This window comes from Engystomops pustulosus, chromosome 2 (assembly GCF_040894005.1).
Source record: "Engystomops pustulosus chromosome 2, aEngPut4.maternal, whole genome shotgun sequence".
Taxonomy (NCBI): domain Eukaryota; kingdom Metazoa; phylum Chordata; class Amphibia; order Anura; family Leptodactylidae; genus Engystomops; species Engystomops pustulosus.
The window spans coordinates 162,062,842-162,079,469 of NC_092412.1; the positions used below are offsets into that span (position 1 = coordinate 162,062,842).

The following is a 16,628-nucleotide window of genomic DNA, read 5'->3' on the forward strand; positions in this document are numbered from 1 at the left end:
TGTTTAGCAAGATTCTGAAAATCCAGATTTTATGCAGTTCTTCTATGAAGATGCATTTAACCTCTAGGCGCACCACGACGTTATACTACGTCCCCGGGGCTAGATGCTTAGCGCACCGGGACGTAGTATAACGTCCAGCTTCTGGGACCGGCTCACAAACGGAGCCGGTACCAGAAGCAGCGGCTGTCAGCTGTCTATCACAGCTGACACCGCGCTGTAACACCCCGCGGCGTGTAAGGGTGTTCCTGCTGTGGATCGGATCCCCCGTGCCGATTACCGGGGGATCCGATCCTCTTCCGGGCAGCTCCGAGGACTGGCATGTGCCCCGGAGCTGCCCGGTCTCCATGGCAGTCAGACCCCTTCCGGGGCTGACTGCAAACTGTCTGAGCATGCGCAAGCTTGCTCAGACAGTTTACACTGCTCTACAATGAAATAGTATTGTAGAGCAGTGTATTGAACTTAAACCAGTGATCAGTGATCAGATCAAGTAAAAAAAAATGCAAAAACAGTAAACACTACACATTATAATAAATAAAAAATAAATACATAAAATATAAGCCCCTAAAATGTCACTTTCCCATAAAAAAGTATAAAAAACATAAAAACACAAAAAAACCCTGCATATTTGGTATTGCCGCGTCCGTAGCAATCTGCATAATAAAACAGAATTGTTACTGGACCCGCACGGTAAACGCCGGAGGAAATAAACGCAAAAAACGTTCCGAAAAAAGATAATTTTTAATTAATACCCTATAAAAAATGCTCTAAAAAGTGATTTAAAAAATTTTGTGCACTCTAAAATAAGCCCACTAAAAAGAACAACTGTTCTCGCAAAAAATAAGCCCCTAACAAGATTTGTCAGCCAAAAAATAAAAAAGTTATGCATATAAAAAGATGGTGATGCTAAAATGAATAAGATTTTCTCCAAATTAGTTTTTATTCAGTACAATTGAATAAAATACACAAAACCCCCACATATTTGGTATCCCTGCGTCCGTAACAATCTGTATAATAAAACAGAATCGTTATTAGATTCGCAAAGTGAACCCCGTAAAAAACAACCTAAAAAAACTCTCTCTGAAAAAGATGATTTTTTATTAATGCCCTTTAAAAATGCTCTAAAAAAAGTGATTTTAAAAAGTTACACAATCTAAAATAAGACCACTAAAAAGAGCTATCATTCTCGCAAAAAATAAGTCCTTAAACAGATTTGTGAGGTGAAAAATAAAAAAGTTATACATATGAAAGACGGTGATGCTAAAATTAACAACAATTTTGCCAAATTACTTTTTATTCAGTAAAAATGGTAAAAAATAAAAAATATATATAAATGAAGTATTTTCATAATCGTGGCGATCCATAGAATAAAAATAATATACTATTTTTATGGTATGGTTAACGGCCAAAAAAAAAAAACACATAAAAATTTTCCTAAAAATTGATGATTTTCATTTCCTCCACCAACAAAGAGTTAATTAAATCTCACCAATTAGCTGTAGATGCCCCAAAATTACATACCAGAAAAGTGCATCTCATGTGGCAAAAGAAATAAGCCCCTATAGGTCCTCATTAAAAAAAAGAAAAAAATTATAGCCTGTACAATGTGACATAGCAAATCTGATTTGGATGGCGCCTCCTTCCCTTCTATGCCCGGCCGTGCGCCCATACAGCAGGTTACCACCACACATGGGGTATCGGTGTACTCGGGAGAGATTGGGTATCAAACTTTGTGGAGCCTTTTTTAATTTAATCCATTTTAAATGTTTAATTTTCCACCCAAAATGAGTGTATTGTGAAAAAATATTACAATTTGCAGACTCCACCTCCGTTTTGTTTTAACCCCTATAAAACACGTAAAGGGTTAACAAACTTCTTAAAAGTAGTTTTTCATACGTTGAGGGGTGTAGTTTCCACAATGGGGTAATTTATGAGTCTCGCTATTATTTAGGCCTCTCAGTGTCAATTAGAAGTTGAGCAGGTCCATCTAAGTACGGGTTTTGGCGATTTTACAAAAAATGTGAAAAATGGCACCCAAATTCTGAGCCTCATAACATTCTAGTAAAATATGTGGAATCTTAAAAAACCATCCAACATAAAGCAGACATTTGGGAAATGTAAGTTATGAATTTATTTGGGTGCTTTGACCATCTGCATCAAAAGTAGAGAATTTAGAACGTTGAAAATAAAGAATTTTTCAAAATTTTTGCCAAATTTTGTTTTTTTTCATAACTAAACGCAAAAGATTTCATCCAAATTTTTAAACTAATTTGAAGTACAATGTGTCACGAGAAAACAATCTCAAAATCCCCTGGATATCTCATAGCGTTCCAAAGCTATAACCACTTATAGTGACACAGGCCAGATTTGAAAAATGGGGCCGCGTCCTTTAGGCCAAAAGATGCTGAGTCCCCTAGGGGTTAATTGAGGAAGCAAACATTTTTACTGAATCTTACATTCTGCCTAAATTCTATATACATATAAATCCTGATAGAACAAAGTCTCCTGATTTATTTGTAAACCTATCAACAGTATATAGAATCCAGAACTAGCACTGATATGAACACATTCACCATGCAAGTATACAGCGGAGACATGTGCAGGGGAATTGTTGTGAATATAGAAGCATTTGTTTCATGTTCAACGCTAGACATAGTTTCTGTTAGACATGCTTCTCGCATTAACCTGTATACTGCCTCTGTGATAATCTCTGCCCTGTAATGGAGTTTTATGAAAGTGTTCATAAAATTTTAATGTGTATCTTTGAGACAGAGCACAAATGTACTAAGGGGAGAGACATGATTAAATGAAGAGAGAGAGGTTAACAACCAGGTAGAAGAAAGTTGTCAGTAGAGTAAAGAAGAAAGTCACTAGGTGAGCTGAATGAGTGAAACTGAGAGAAATGGTGTTGGCCAGTAATTAATTTAGATAATGGCATAGGGAAAGTGCAGCACAATGACAAATGACAGGGGCAGGAGTTCACAGAAATTCTCCTGCTGATTAATTGATTTCTAATTAAATGATGTATCTGTTGCACTGCTCTCTGCAATGTCTCTATTTTGCACCCTCCCAAGATGGCAAGTAATAATTTTGGAATGAATGCAAACCAGATGTCTTTATACATTATTACCTGCAGGGCTTATGTGGCAAACATTTTACTATTGGGAGTCTTGAGAAACAGCTTGAGTGCAGCCACACATGACGTTTGCATTTTGTTTAGAAATGCAATGCAAACGCCCGGGGGCAGGCCATGGCCAGATGCCATATACTTTTCCATTGCATTTTCTTTCCATTCCAATACAAACTCCACATGTGAACTCGCCCTCAGACATAGTCTCAATATTGGTACACCTGGAAACAACTATTAATTGAAATAAAGGAACAATACAATGCATCTTATATATGATCCTAATGACCATAGTCTTCATCGAAGGAACCAGCTGCTGAAGATACATAGAAATATGTATTGATATACAATATATCAATACAAAATATCAAAAAATCCTAAAAAATAATAAAAAGACTTAGGCCCCTTCCACAATTGCGAGTGTGATGCGCTGAACTCGGATCACACTCGCAGCGAGTGCTGCCTGGATCACCCAGCCCAAACGCTACACCCAGAACTGAACTAACATTCTGAGCTCAGTTCTGGTTTGCAGTGTTCGGGCTGGGAGATCCAGGCAGCACTGCAAGTGTGGAAGGGGCCTTACTAATGTGGTAGAGGACATTTTTAGGTATATAGCACAGACCCAGCTTTGTAATATAGAATAGGACCCCACTAGTATTATAGTATTATAGCACTTAACCCCACCAGTAATGTAACACATGCCCCCACTAGTATTGTAGCAAAGGACCCCTTTAGTAATTTAAAGGGGTATTTCCATTTCAACAAGTAATTGCTATTGAAAAGTTATATACATTTCCAATATACTTTCTGTATCAATTACTCAATGTTTTTATATCTCTGCTTGCTGTCCAAACAAACTGCGCATCTGTGTGGCCATGGTCAGATTTCTGTCCACTGGAATTAACATAGAAGCTTTCTATATAAGGACAGCAAGCAGAGATCTAGAAAACTGTAAGGAACTGATATAGAAAGTATATTGGAAAATGTTATTATTTTTCATTATACAAACAATAACATTAATTTGACGAAGTGGGAATACCCCTTTAACACTGCCTCCTCTAGTAAAATAGCACAGGTCCCCCTTAGTGAAATAGAACAGGCCCTTACACAGCACAGAACCCAACTTGGTCAGATAGCCTACCCTTACTTACCCCTGGTCCCAGCCCTCCCAAGCTCGGTAAAGAAATATAACACCAGAACCAAGCTTAGTACATAAATGCAGCAACATAACCAAGCCCAGTTTATAAATACAGTAGCACAACAAAACCCAGTACATAAATAGAGCTCAGTGCATATATGATACCACATAAATACTTTGACAGAAACAAGCTTATTCAGAACAACACAAGTTATATGCCCTTGATAGGTAACACATGGTTGGAGTATGAACAAACTTGTTAAAATGAGGTGGCATACAGTGACAATATAATAGTCACATTTGACTATTTTTTATTTTTGAGTTTTCATTTTTCACCCTCCACCTTCATCTATAACTTTTTTATTTTTCTATGTAAAAGTTGTGTGAGTTCTTTTTTTCTGTGCAACAACATGCACTTTATAGTGACTGTATTAAAGGGGTTTTCCCACAAACAAAAGTTAGGTCTTATCCACGGGATAGGGCCTAACTTGCTGATAAGTGGGTGTCTCAGCACTGAGACCAACATTGATCAGATCAGCAATTTCGCCCCTATCCTGTGAATAGGGGTTAATTTTTGTTTGTGGGAAAACCCCTTTAATATTCCGTGCCATGTACTGGGTAGTAGGAAAAAAATCCCAAATGCAATGAAAATGCCAAAAAAGGTACATTTGCACCATTTTCTTGCGGGCTTGAACAGCTTTCATTCTGTGCCCCAAGTGACGTTTCCTTTATTCTTTGGGATGGTATTATCATGTGGATTCCAAATTTATAAAGGTTTTATGATGTTTTCATACATTTACAAAAATTATAACCTCCTATATGAGAAAATCATTTTGCCATCTTCTGGAGCTAATAACTTTTTTAAACTTTAGTATACGAAGCTGTGTGTGGTGTCATTTTTTGTGACATTTTCAGTCCTACAATTTTGAGGACTGTATGGCCCTTTGATCGCTTTTTGGCATTTTCGACTTGGCTATTTGCCGTTACAGGGTTGAACAGCAAAAATAACCATTATTATATTTTGATAGGTTGGACATTTTGGGGTTCGGCGATACCAAACATGTTTATGAATATTACTGTTTATTTATATTTATATCAGTTCTTGAGAAAGCTGGGTTGATTTTGAAGTTATTTGTATAAAATTTTCATTTTTTAACTTTTTTTTTTTCTATCATTCTTTATTGAGAATAATTAAAGTCAGCGCCTTCAATGATCGGACTGCTCGCTACGGGACCGGTGGCCCCCGGATCCCTCTAGGTCTGATGATGATGACCAGGAGGCAGGCAATGCCACATCTTGTGTCACGTGGAGAGATGACGGTGCCCGCTATCTAAGCTGGCGGGAAGCGCTTATCGATAAAGGTGAATTCTTTTGCAGGGGAAAGAAGAAGTTGGAAATTGGGGTAGCCTGAGCAGACCCCTCCTTCAGACGTTTAGATGTTCTCCGATGGCCAGATCTCCCCATTAATAGTGCAGCTTTTGTCCTATAAGCTAGGCCTAAAGCGGAGCTCTTCTTACACGCATCCAGCCAGTCTCATGGTTGGCCACACCCCCTATTTTTAACCTTTTAACTTTTTTAACTAATAATCTATTTTTCAGACCCCCTAGGGAACTTTAACACTAAGATATCCTTTTGATACTACCATATACTGCCATACTATATTATAATAATAATAATTAATAATTCCTTTATTTATATAGTGCATACAGATTACGCAGTGCAGCACAGAACTTTCCAAATCAGTCCATGTCCCCATGGGGCTCACAATCTAATCAACCTACCAGTATGTTTTGGAGTGTGGGAGGAAACTGGAGGACCCGGAGGAAACCCACACAAACACAGAGAGAACATACAAACTCTTTGCAGATGTTGACCCTGGGACTTGAACCCAGGTCCCCAGCACTGCAAGGCTAACCACTAAGCCACCGTGGTAGTATATGTAATAAATGTGTAGTAAAATCCCCAAAGTACCACAGGCACATTGTATCAAATGTCCAGAAATCATACAGCCTCTGGTCTTACAAACATTCGACGATGTCATAGAGACAGTTCTCTGCTCTCCAATGACGTCACAGGGAGCAACAATCAAAGCCAAGATGGCGGTGCCCGTGTGCCACTGGCTTTTTTCCACTGGAGCATGCACACAGGCTTGGGGAAATAGCAGCTGGCCATGCTAAAATTCATCTGTTTGGGTGAAAGAACACACACCGCTTGGGACCTGTGGACTGGGCTCCAGTAGAATGGAGGCTACTTTTGCTGAGCCAAGGTGGTGTGCGAAAATGGGCAGAACCTCGCAGTAGCTTTGGGCTGAGAAAGGCTGACACATGTCCCTTATCTTGCACATGTGCTGAACCTGGGGTTCAATGGTTTCTGGAAAACTACACAGACCTGCTGGAGCTGCTGCTTAAAGGACATGTCCATGGTTTTCCAAATCTTGGAATGAGAAACCTGGCAGTGTTAAGATTGGTACACAAAAGACAGGGGATAGTGAGCCCTGAGCTTGCCCCAACCTCTGTCCCTTCCTATAGCCCCCCCACGCTAAACCGTGGGGCGACTACTTGAAGACTTCGAGATACGCTGGAATAAGTGTGGGAAGGAAAACACAAACAGACTGACAACATAAAACACAAAAGAATCGTAAACAAGCCGGAGTCACAACGAGAGGGTACGTCAATAGCAAAATCAGTAAGCAAAGAGTCAAAGTCAAAAAATAGCCGAGGTAACAACAATACAGATAAAGATACTGAGCAATACAACCTAGAGCAGCGAGTGGAGAAAGGGATTTTCAAACACTGGCACAGGTGACTAGTGAAGCTGCAATTTATGCAGCCAGAACTCCACCTCCAGAACCTGATAGGTGCTGGACAGCATCTGGGAATTAACCCCTAATGGTGCAGAAACAACCAGGCACCAAGCAGAGGTTCAAAGTCCCAGCCACTCCTAGACAGCGCGAGATCTTAGCAGCCGCTGCCCAGGACGAGAGGTGGAGTTTGCGCGGATACGCGCCGGGGTTCGGAGAACGCTGCTGGTACTACCAGAAGAACCAGAAGTCCCAGCAATCTCCCTAGCGAACCTGACAGTACCCCCCCCCCTGACGGGGGGCCTTCGGACCCCTAGATCTTAAAGATGGCTTCTGAGGGTAGGTCTGATGAAATAACCTGAGTAACCGTGGAGCATGAACATCTCTAGCCGGAACCCAAGACCTATCCTCAGGACCAAAACCTTTCCAATGGACCAGGTACTGCAGGGAGTTACCTACCCATCTGGAATTCACCACCTTTTCCACCTCAAATTCCAGATTCCCCTCCACAATAGATGGAGAAGGAGGGTCAGAAAGAGGCAAAACAGGCTCAACATAGCGCTTCAGAAGACTCTTATGGAAGGTGTTATGGACCCGCCACCCTGCTGGAAGTGTAATCTTGAAGGAAACCGGGTTAACAATATGAGTAACAACAAACGGACCCACAAACCTGGGCGCAAACTTCAAAGAGGGGACCTTCAATTTAAGGTTTTTTGTTGATAACCACACTTTATCCCCCACCACAAACGTATCAGATTTAGTGCGCCTTCTTTCAGTTTGTTGGACCATAGAATTTTGTGCCCTCTGAATATTCTCCCGAACTTGTGACCAGAGCGAGCGCAACTTGGATGTAATAGCTTCCGCTCGAGGAATATTAGAGACAGGCACAGATGAAAAAGAGAAACGTGGATGAAAACCATAATTGCAGAAAAACGGAGATACCTGTGTGGACGAACTACAGTGGTTATTAATAGCAAATTCTGCCAATTTCACCCACTGGTCCTGACTGTCCGAGACAAAGAGTCGCAGATATTGAATCATCTCCTGATTCATTCTCTCAGACTGACCATTAGACTCAGGGTGAAACGCCGACGAGAACGACAAATTAACTTCCAGTCTAGAACAAAATGCTCGCCAAAATTTGGAAACAAATTGTACGCCCCTATCTGACACAATATCATCTGGTATACCATGGAGGCGTACAATATTCTGTATAAACAATTCAGCCAATTCTTCAGCTGAAGGCAACTTTTTTAATGGAACAAAGTGTCCCATTTTAGAGAAACGGTCCACTACCACCCAAACCACTGAACAGCCTTGAGATGCTGGCAGATCAGTGACGAAGTCCATAGACACTTTAGACCATGGCCTGGTGGGAACTGGAAGCGGAAGAAGAGGCCCCTCAGGACGTCTCCTGGGAGTCTTTCCTCGCGCACAGACCTGACAGGCTTGGACAAATGCGTGCACATCCTTAGTCATGTGAGGCCACCAGTAACTTCTCTTTAAGAGATCCAAGGTACTCCGCATTCCCGGATGACCAGCCAATACCGAGCAATGCGTCTCCTCCAACACTCTCAAACGACAAGAAGGAGGAACAAATAATTTGCCTTCCGGAAGGTCTTTAGGTGCAGATCTTTGTCCTGCTAAAATTTGAGAGGAGAGGTGGGAGGAGACAGCTGCCAGCACAACCCCTGGAGACAAAATATTACTGTCAGCAGCCTCTGGAAGCTCAGGAGTCCCGAAGCTACGGGACAAGGCATCAGCCTTCACATTTTTTGACCCAGGTCGGTAGGTGACCACAAAATTAAAGCGAGAGAAAAACAAGGCCCACCTAGCCTGACGTGAGTTCAAGCGCTTAGCAGTATCCAAATATACTAAGTTCTTATGATCCGTGAGCACAGTCCAAAAAGTGTCGCCAGACTTCAAATGCCCACTTAATGGCAAGGAGCTCTCGATTACCAATATCATAATTCCTCTCACAAGAAGAAAATTTTCTAGAGAAATATGCACAGGGCCTAAGTCTGGTGAGAGTGGAAGACCCCTGAGACAACACTGCACCTACTCCTACCTCGGAGGCATCAACCTCCACAACAAACGGTAGAGAGAGGTCAGGTTGAACCAAAACCGGGGCTGACGAGAATGCCGCTTTTAGAGTTTCAAACGCTGAGTAAGCGGCAGGGGACCAATTGTTCGGATCAGCACCCTTACGGGTCAGATCCGTGAGGGGTTTGGCGATCACAGAAAAGCTCTTTATAAAGTTCCGATAATAGTTAGCGAAACCTAAAAAACGTTGTAGGGCCTTAAGATTGGTAGGCCGAACCCAGTCCGTGAGCGCCTGAACCTTACTCGGATCCATCTGTACATCAGAGGGAGTCACAACATAACCTAAGAAGGAAACCTTCTGGACGCAAAAAACACACTTTTCCAGCTTAGCGAAGAGGTGGTTTTTGCGCAACCTGGTAAGTACTTGGCGGAGATGTTGCTGGTGAGAAACCATATCAGGAGAGAAAATCAAAATATCGTCTAGATATACCACCATAAACACACCGATGTAATCATGAAAGATGGAATTCATAAACCCTTGAAAAATCGCTGGGGCATTACTCAAACCAAAGGGCATAACCAGGTATTCAAAGTGCCCCAAAGGTGTATTAAATGCGGTTTTCCACTCATCCCCTTCTCGGATCCGAATCAGGTTATAAGCCCCTCTGAGATCTAATTTAGAGAAAACTTGGGCCCCAGAAACCTGATTTAAGAGATCCGGGATCAAGGGGAGAGGACCTGAGTTTTTTACCGTTATCTTATTTAATTCTCGATAATCAATACACGGCCGTAGACCACCATCTTTTTTCTCAACAAAAAAGAACCCGGCCCCAGTGGGCGACTCAGAGGGACGGATATGTCCTATTGCCAAACTCTCATCAATATAACTCTTCAGTGACTCCCGTTCTGGTACTGACAGGTTATATATACGACCCTTTGGCAATCTAGCATCAGGAAGAAGGTCAATTTTACAATCAAACTCTCTGTGAGGAGGAAGGACTTGGGACAAGGGTTTTGAAAACACATCTGAGTAATCAGAGAGAAAACCTGGAAGACTCTGATCTTCCGCCACTACTGTACATAATGAAACTTTGGACAGGTGATCCTTACAGTGAGGACCCCAATGAACCAGCTCCAGAGTTTCCCAATTAATTACCGGATTATGGATCCGGAGCCAGGGTAGACCAAGAATGACATTTTCAGACAAGTTTTCCATAACTAGGAAAGAACACCATTCTTCATGCATAGCTCCTACCATAAGCTTTATCTGCGGGGTTCGGAATTTGATCAACCCTGCCTGTAAAGGGGTCAAATCCGCACCCGACATCTGGATAGGAGTGGACAATGGAATCAATGACATGCAAAACTGAGAGACAAACTTATAATCGATTAAATTAGACGCAGCACCTGAATCCAAAAAGGCGCGACCAGTGCAGGAAACAGACTGAAACTTAACCGTACAAGGTAAATACATTCTAGACACAATTGGGAGTACCTGAGCTCCTAAGCAGTCCCCCCGACTACTGCTTAGGAGCGGAAGTTTTCCTGCTGCTGCCTCTTGGAACAGGTGTTGACCAGGTGATCAGGACTTCCACAGTAGAAACAAAGATGACGTCTCAGTCGATGTTGCTTCCGCTGTGCAGGAGAGATGCTATCCAGCTCCATGGATTCCAATTCTGGACTACCTGGAGACAGACTGGCCGCTGGCTGACAGTCAGAGGACACCCGAGGTGATCGCCTGGATCTTAGGCGACGATCAACTCGGATGACCAGAGTCATAGCATCATCTAATGTCTGAGGCTCGGCATAAGCTAAGACTAAGTCCTGTACTCGGTCTGACAGTCCGGACATAAATTGGTCTTTTAGGGCGCAGTCATTCCATTGCGAGTCAGTCACATACTGTCTGAACTGGGCACAATAATCTTCTGCTGTCCGTTTTCCCTGACACAGAGATCTAAGGTGGGAAACTGCAAGTGCTCGGCGGTCAGGTTCGTCATAAATCTGGCCTAAAGCAGAAAAAAAAGCGTCAAGAGAAGAACGGGATGGAGAGTCAGGTGGGAGAGAAAAGGCCCAATTTTGCGGATCCCCACGCAGCAGGGAAATTACCACGCCCACCCTTTATATCTCTGTGCCCGATGAACGAGGACGTAAGGAAAAATAAAGTTTACAGCCCTCCCGAAATGAAAAAAATTTCTTACTGTCACCAAAAAACACGTCAGGGAGAGGAACCTTAGGTTCAGGTGTGGGTGGCAGTGGATCCTGCGGTGATGTCTGCCGCGGAACCTGCATAGATTCCTGAATTTGGAGACGGGAGGCTAGATCCTGAACAAACTGAGTTAGGGTCTGGACCTGAGTGACCACAGCTGACAAAGGCTCCATGGGAGGAGAGAATGTAGCAGGTCGGATACAGGATGCAGACCTATGTGTGGCCAGTGTTTCTGTTAAGATTGGTACACAAAAGACAGGGGATAGTGAGCCCTGAGCTTGCCCCAACCTCTGTCCCTTCCTATAGCCCCCCCACGCTAAACCGTGGGGCGACTACTTGAAGACTTCGAGATACGCTGGAATAAGTGTGGGAAGGAAAACACAAACAGACTGACAACATAAAACACAAAAGAATCGTAAACAAGCCGGAGTCACAACGAGAGGGTACGTCAATAGCAAAATCAGTAAGCAAAGAGTCAAAGTCAAAAAATAGCCGAGGTAACAACAATACAGATAAAGATACTGAGCAATACAACCTAGAGCAGCGAGTGGAGAAAGGGATTTTCAAACACTGGCACAGGTGACTAGTGAAGCTGCAATTTATGCAGCCAGAACTCCACCTCCAGAACCTGATAGGTGCTGGACAGCATCTGGGAATTAACCCCTAATGGTGCAGAAACAACCAGGCACCAAGCAGAGGTTCAAAGTCCCAGCCACTCCTAGACAGCGCGAGATCTTAGCAGCCGCTGCCCAGGACGAGAGGTGGAGTTTGCGCGGATACGCGCCGGGGTTCGGAGAACGCTGCTGGTACTACCAGAAGAACCAGAAGTCCCAGCAATCTCCCTAGCGAACCTGACAGGCAGCTATTAGCATAAATCCCATTAGTGACTTTTGAGCTTTGGTGATCAATGTGGGGAAGATTGATAGGAGTAGAACTGAGAGGCCGTCCTCCAGCTGGTATCCAGTCAATGTATTGATTAGTTTATGCACCTGGGACCAGAATGGGCTGAATAGATGACAATACCACCATATGTGCGTCATTGTACCCGGGGCCTGGAGACATCTTCAGCAGCGATCTGCGCAATTCGGGTAGATAGACCTTAATTTGGTAGGCACCAAGTACCAGCGTGACAGAATTTTGTAATTCAGCAGATGGCTGAAAGAGAGACTTCTTAGAGGGTGGGCTGTGTGTGGGTTTATTCTTTTCCCCTACCTTTGAGGTTGCAGGGGTGAGGCTCACATATGAGATGTGCCAACAAGGTGGTACACTTTGCATATGCTGGAAAGGGTGTGTGAGTAGCAGCAGGTAATTGTTAGATTCCAGTTCAAGAATGTCATGGCAAGTCGAAGTACTGACCCACAGCACTTCGCCAACAACAAATAGGTAGTCATGAGGGACATTTGTTCAGTGCTGCATGGCTTTAATATGCCACCAATATGGTCAATTTGAATATGAAGCATGGGACTAATGGATTTGTAAGAGGTAACTTCACTGCCTAATGAATTGCTAAGGGGTACCCTGCCACCTAATGAATTACTAAGGGGAGACTCTACTGCCTAATGAATTACTAAGGGGGGCCTTCCGCTTAATAAGTTGCTATGCGGGGACCCTGACATCTAATGAATTTCTAAGGGGGAAGGGGGTCTTATATGATACGGACTACTGACTGGAGGTTCTGTGTTATATATGAATAGGAGGGAGTGCTTGGACTGTATAAAAATTATTGATTGCTGTGTATAATTCTGAGGAAAATGTATATAATTAGCGGCACTTTAGGGGGTCTATATGCATTGGTTATGGGGGAATAATGATGGAATGCTGTGGGACTGTGCTATAATTTACTGGGTGAAATATATATTTATTCAGGGAATATACTATACACTTTGCACAGTATAGTCAATTGTGGTCTGAGGAGTACATATGATATAAGTGGGGGCACAGGGCATGCAGTTGTACTGTAAGTTGTTTATATGACATATGTAGGGGCACAGTGTTGTCAGCTGTGGTGTCAATAGTATATATGGCATATATACTTTAACGGTCAGGTGTGGTATAAGGTATTTATTGTATTGTATTTATGATGTATGTGGGGGTCATGTATAAGGAGAATTTAGGATGATGCTAACCATGTCTGTTTCATAAACTGTGTCGTGGCTTGAAGAAGTTGCCTGGAAGATCAGATCGATGTGATATTGTCCTTTGCATGGTGGGGTTTGTTAAATAACAATTTGGCGCTAAAGATCATCAATAAATGGAGGTTATATTTGGGAAATTATTGTTAATACAGGTGTCTGTATATAGTCTTGTGTTCATCATCAGTTCAGTATCAGTTCGTTTCTTGCCTTTATAACAATAACTTGACAATATCAACTTAGTATATTTGCCCTTTAACAAACTTGTTTACATAGCAACATATTCAATTCATCTTTACATCCACAGATTTCCTCCTTATTTTTGACAGCAGGAGTCTAAAAAGTACTAAATGATAATCTTGCAATGAATTTCTCTGGAGCATTCATTTAAGGTGCATCGATGGTAATATGTAATCTACTTGTCTCAGTCTCAGTTATAAGATGCTCAGATCACTGTTAATGATTAATAAATCTTCTTGGTTGTTTACTTTAATACGACAATATTGAAAAGCTTTCATCTCAGGGGAAGGGTATACTTTTAATTTACATTAAATTTGCAGTATAGTAAATCATAGGGACTGAAGGAAACATCTTATTTTACTCCTATATTGAAATGCAGTATATTCACTATTTTTCTTTCTTCACCAAGAATATTTGAATACTTCAAACTGTGCTGTTTGTTTTCTTAATGCTATTAAAAAAAATGTTGTTTAAAGGTTAGTTGTGAAATACAGTAGCTAATAAGGAATTGTTTTAAAGTTAAAGCCATGATGGATTTTTATAAAATGTTCTGAAACATTGGGCTGTGTATACTATCTACTGGGTGGCTCTATATATACTTTCTGTGGGGGCTAACGTGGCTCTATTTACTGGCTACGCGGGGTGGCGTGGCTGGGGCTGGATTATAATTGAACTGGGTTGCTTTATATGGAGTACTGCATGTAATTTTATTTATAAGGGTGCTATAGTTCAGAGGGTGTGGTATATAATATATTGTGGGTGCTATATATGCTACAATTGATTTGTGGGACTATATAAAGGATGCTATGTGAGGAATAGTGTGTGCAGTTGTCTTGTGAGGAAAATATATATTTAGGAACATGCTCCATTATACTGTAAGTGACTTTGTTTTTTTCGGAGCTGAGTTTTGCTACATGCAGCTAAAGACATTTGACCGTGAATTCAGCAGTGATAATCAATGATGTCACTGATGTCTTTGTCATTGACTGACTACTAGTGTGTGAGGTTTGGGGGGAGGGCGGGGGCGCCATTTTCAATTTTCGTCTCAGGCAGCAAAAAGGCTAGAATCACCCATCTGCTGCCATCAGTGCTCACATCTATCACTGCAGTTATCAATGGGTGTCCACTGTATAATATGACAGATGCCTGACTTGTGTGGAGAACGATTAGCCCTTGAGACCTATCCATACAGTCATGTGACAAAAATAGGTTATTTCTTTTTTTAATGGAGGCTGAAGGTTGTCTTACATGTAAATACAATGTGTAAAATAAATATTGACAACCTCACCAATTTTCTAATTAAATATATATAACTCAAAAAAAAAAACCTACACAAAGTGAAGGTTTGAAGAGAGAATACCATGATGGCCTATTTTTAAGAATAGGGAAGAGAAAAACCTAATTAAATTAATGGAAGGATTAATCATATTCTTTATAAATATCTGCTGACATCTTCAATGGTGTGGAAGATGAAACATTTCAGAAAGACAATAATGCTAAACTGACAACAAAGGAATCAATCAACTGGTTTCAGAGAAAATAAAGCTACCAGAATGGCCCAGCCGACCTCCTGTCCTAAATCCCTGTAAATCTATTGAAGAAACTCAGTTTTAATACAAGGAGTCCACAGAACCTTCAAGGTTCAAAGAGTGTGTAAAAGAATGGGGGGAAAAATCATACCTGAGCAATGAATGAGACTTGTTTCTCCATACAGGAGGTGTGCCAAAGCTATTACCACCAAGAATGACTTTTGTACATTTCATTAAACCTGTCCCCAACTGCATGGCTTGTAAACAAAAACATACCTTATAGTGGCTATTAAGTGGTGTCCAGGCATGTCCTTATAATGCTTTAAAGCTGGCTTTACGCTGAAATATAAACTTATATTCACAGACAGGTACCAGTCACGGGGATGCGGTTTGTGGTAGAGGAGTCAAGCGCCTTCCCTCCATCAAGACGATACCTGCCCAGCCTCCTGTATCTCTCGCATCTCCCCATCCTCTGATACTCTCATTTGAAATCTTGCGCATGCGCAGTGGGTGTTTCCGCCTTCAGGTATACGCAGGGCCTGGGGGAGATCAGAAAGATTTCAAAAGAGAGCGCCAGAGGACGAGGAGGCATGAGAGATACAGAAGGCAGTGCTGATATTAGCTTGATGGAGGGAAGGAGGCAGGGTTATCATGATGCGGCGTCCTGGTGGGTGGGTGAGTGCTTTTCTACTCTTTTTTTTCCCCAAACCCCACCCTCCTGACTGGTACCTGTCTGTGAATATAACTTTATAATACAGCGTAAAACCTTCTTTGAAGCAAGGACATGCCTGGACATGTTTGTGGGTTCACCAGTCCTGCAGCTGGTGACAGGTTACCTTGAATCATTTTTAAATTTTTTTTATGTTTTTCCCTGTGTAAAATTTAATTATTACCCATAATGCTATCTATCATAGCTATAAACTGTGTCACATTGTTTGGGTCCAACATGAACTCCGTGGTTAGGGTAACCAAGCCTATAGATGGACTGCAGCTACTGTAGAAGTTTGTGTTCTTGTTCGGCTCACTTGGAAAAACTGGTTGATGGGCTGACAAGGAAGGATGCTAATAGCAAAGTGACAAATGATTGTACCCATAACATCATATAGTGCAGTGACAGTAAATGCCTTTGCATACCCTTAACCCCTTCCCGCCGCAGCCCTTTTTCGTTTTTGTTTTTTCATTTTTTACTCTCCACGTTCAAAAAAGTACAGAGCGGTGTGAGGGCTTCTTTTCTGCATAACAAACTGCACTTCATAATGATGGTATTTAATATTCCATGTTGTGTTCTGAAAAGCAGGAAATTCCAAATGCAGAGAAATTGGTGAAAAAACTCATTTGCGCTGTTTTCTTGTGGGTTTGGATTTTACCCCTTTTCCGTGAACGCACCAAATGACATGTCTACTTTATTCTTTGGTT

The 16,628-nt window shown here is 41.9% G+C and overlaps 1 long non-coding RNA gene across 2 annotated transcripts in view; it reads left to right on the forward strand.

Annotated features, from left to right (window-relative positions):
• LOC140118823 (uncharacterized) overlaps positions 1–16,628 on the forward strand; it is a 38,196-nt gene that overhangs the window by 12,226 nt on the left and 9,342 nt on the right. The window contains exons 1-2 of one of the 2 annotated variants that reach the window (XR_011853263.1): positions 2,696–2,871; positions 5,449–5,623. This is a non-coding gene — a long non-coding RNA (uncharacterized lncRNA). Of the gene's footprint in view, positions 1–2,695; positions 2,872–5,448; positions 5,624–16,628 lie in introns of those variants that run through there. The other variant, XR_011853264.1, reaches the window with a different exon arrangement.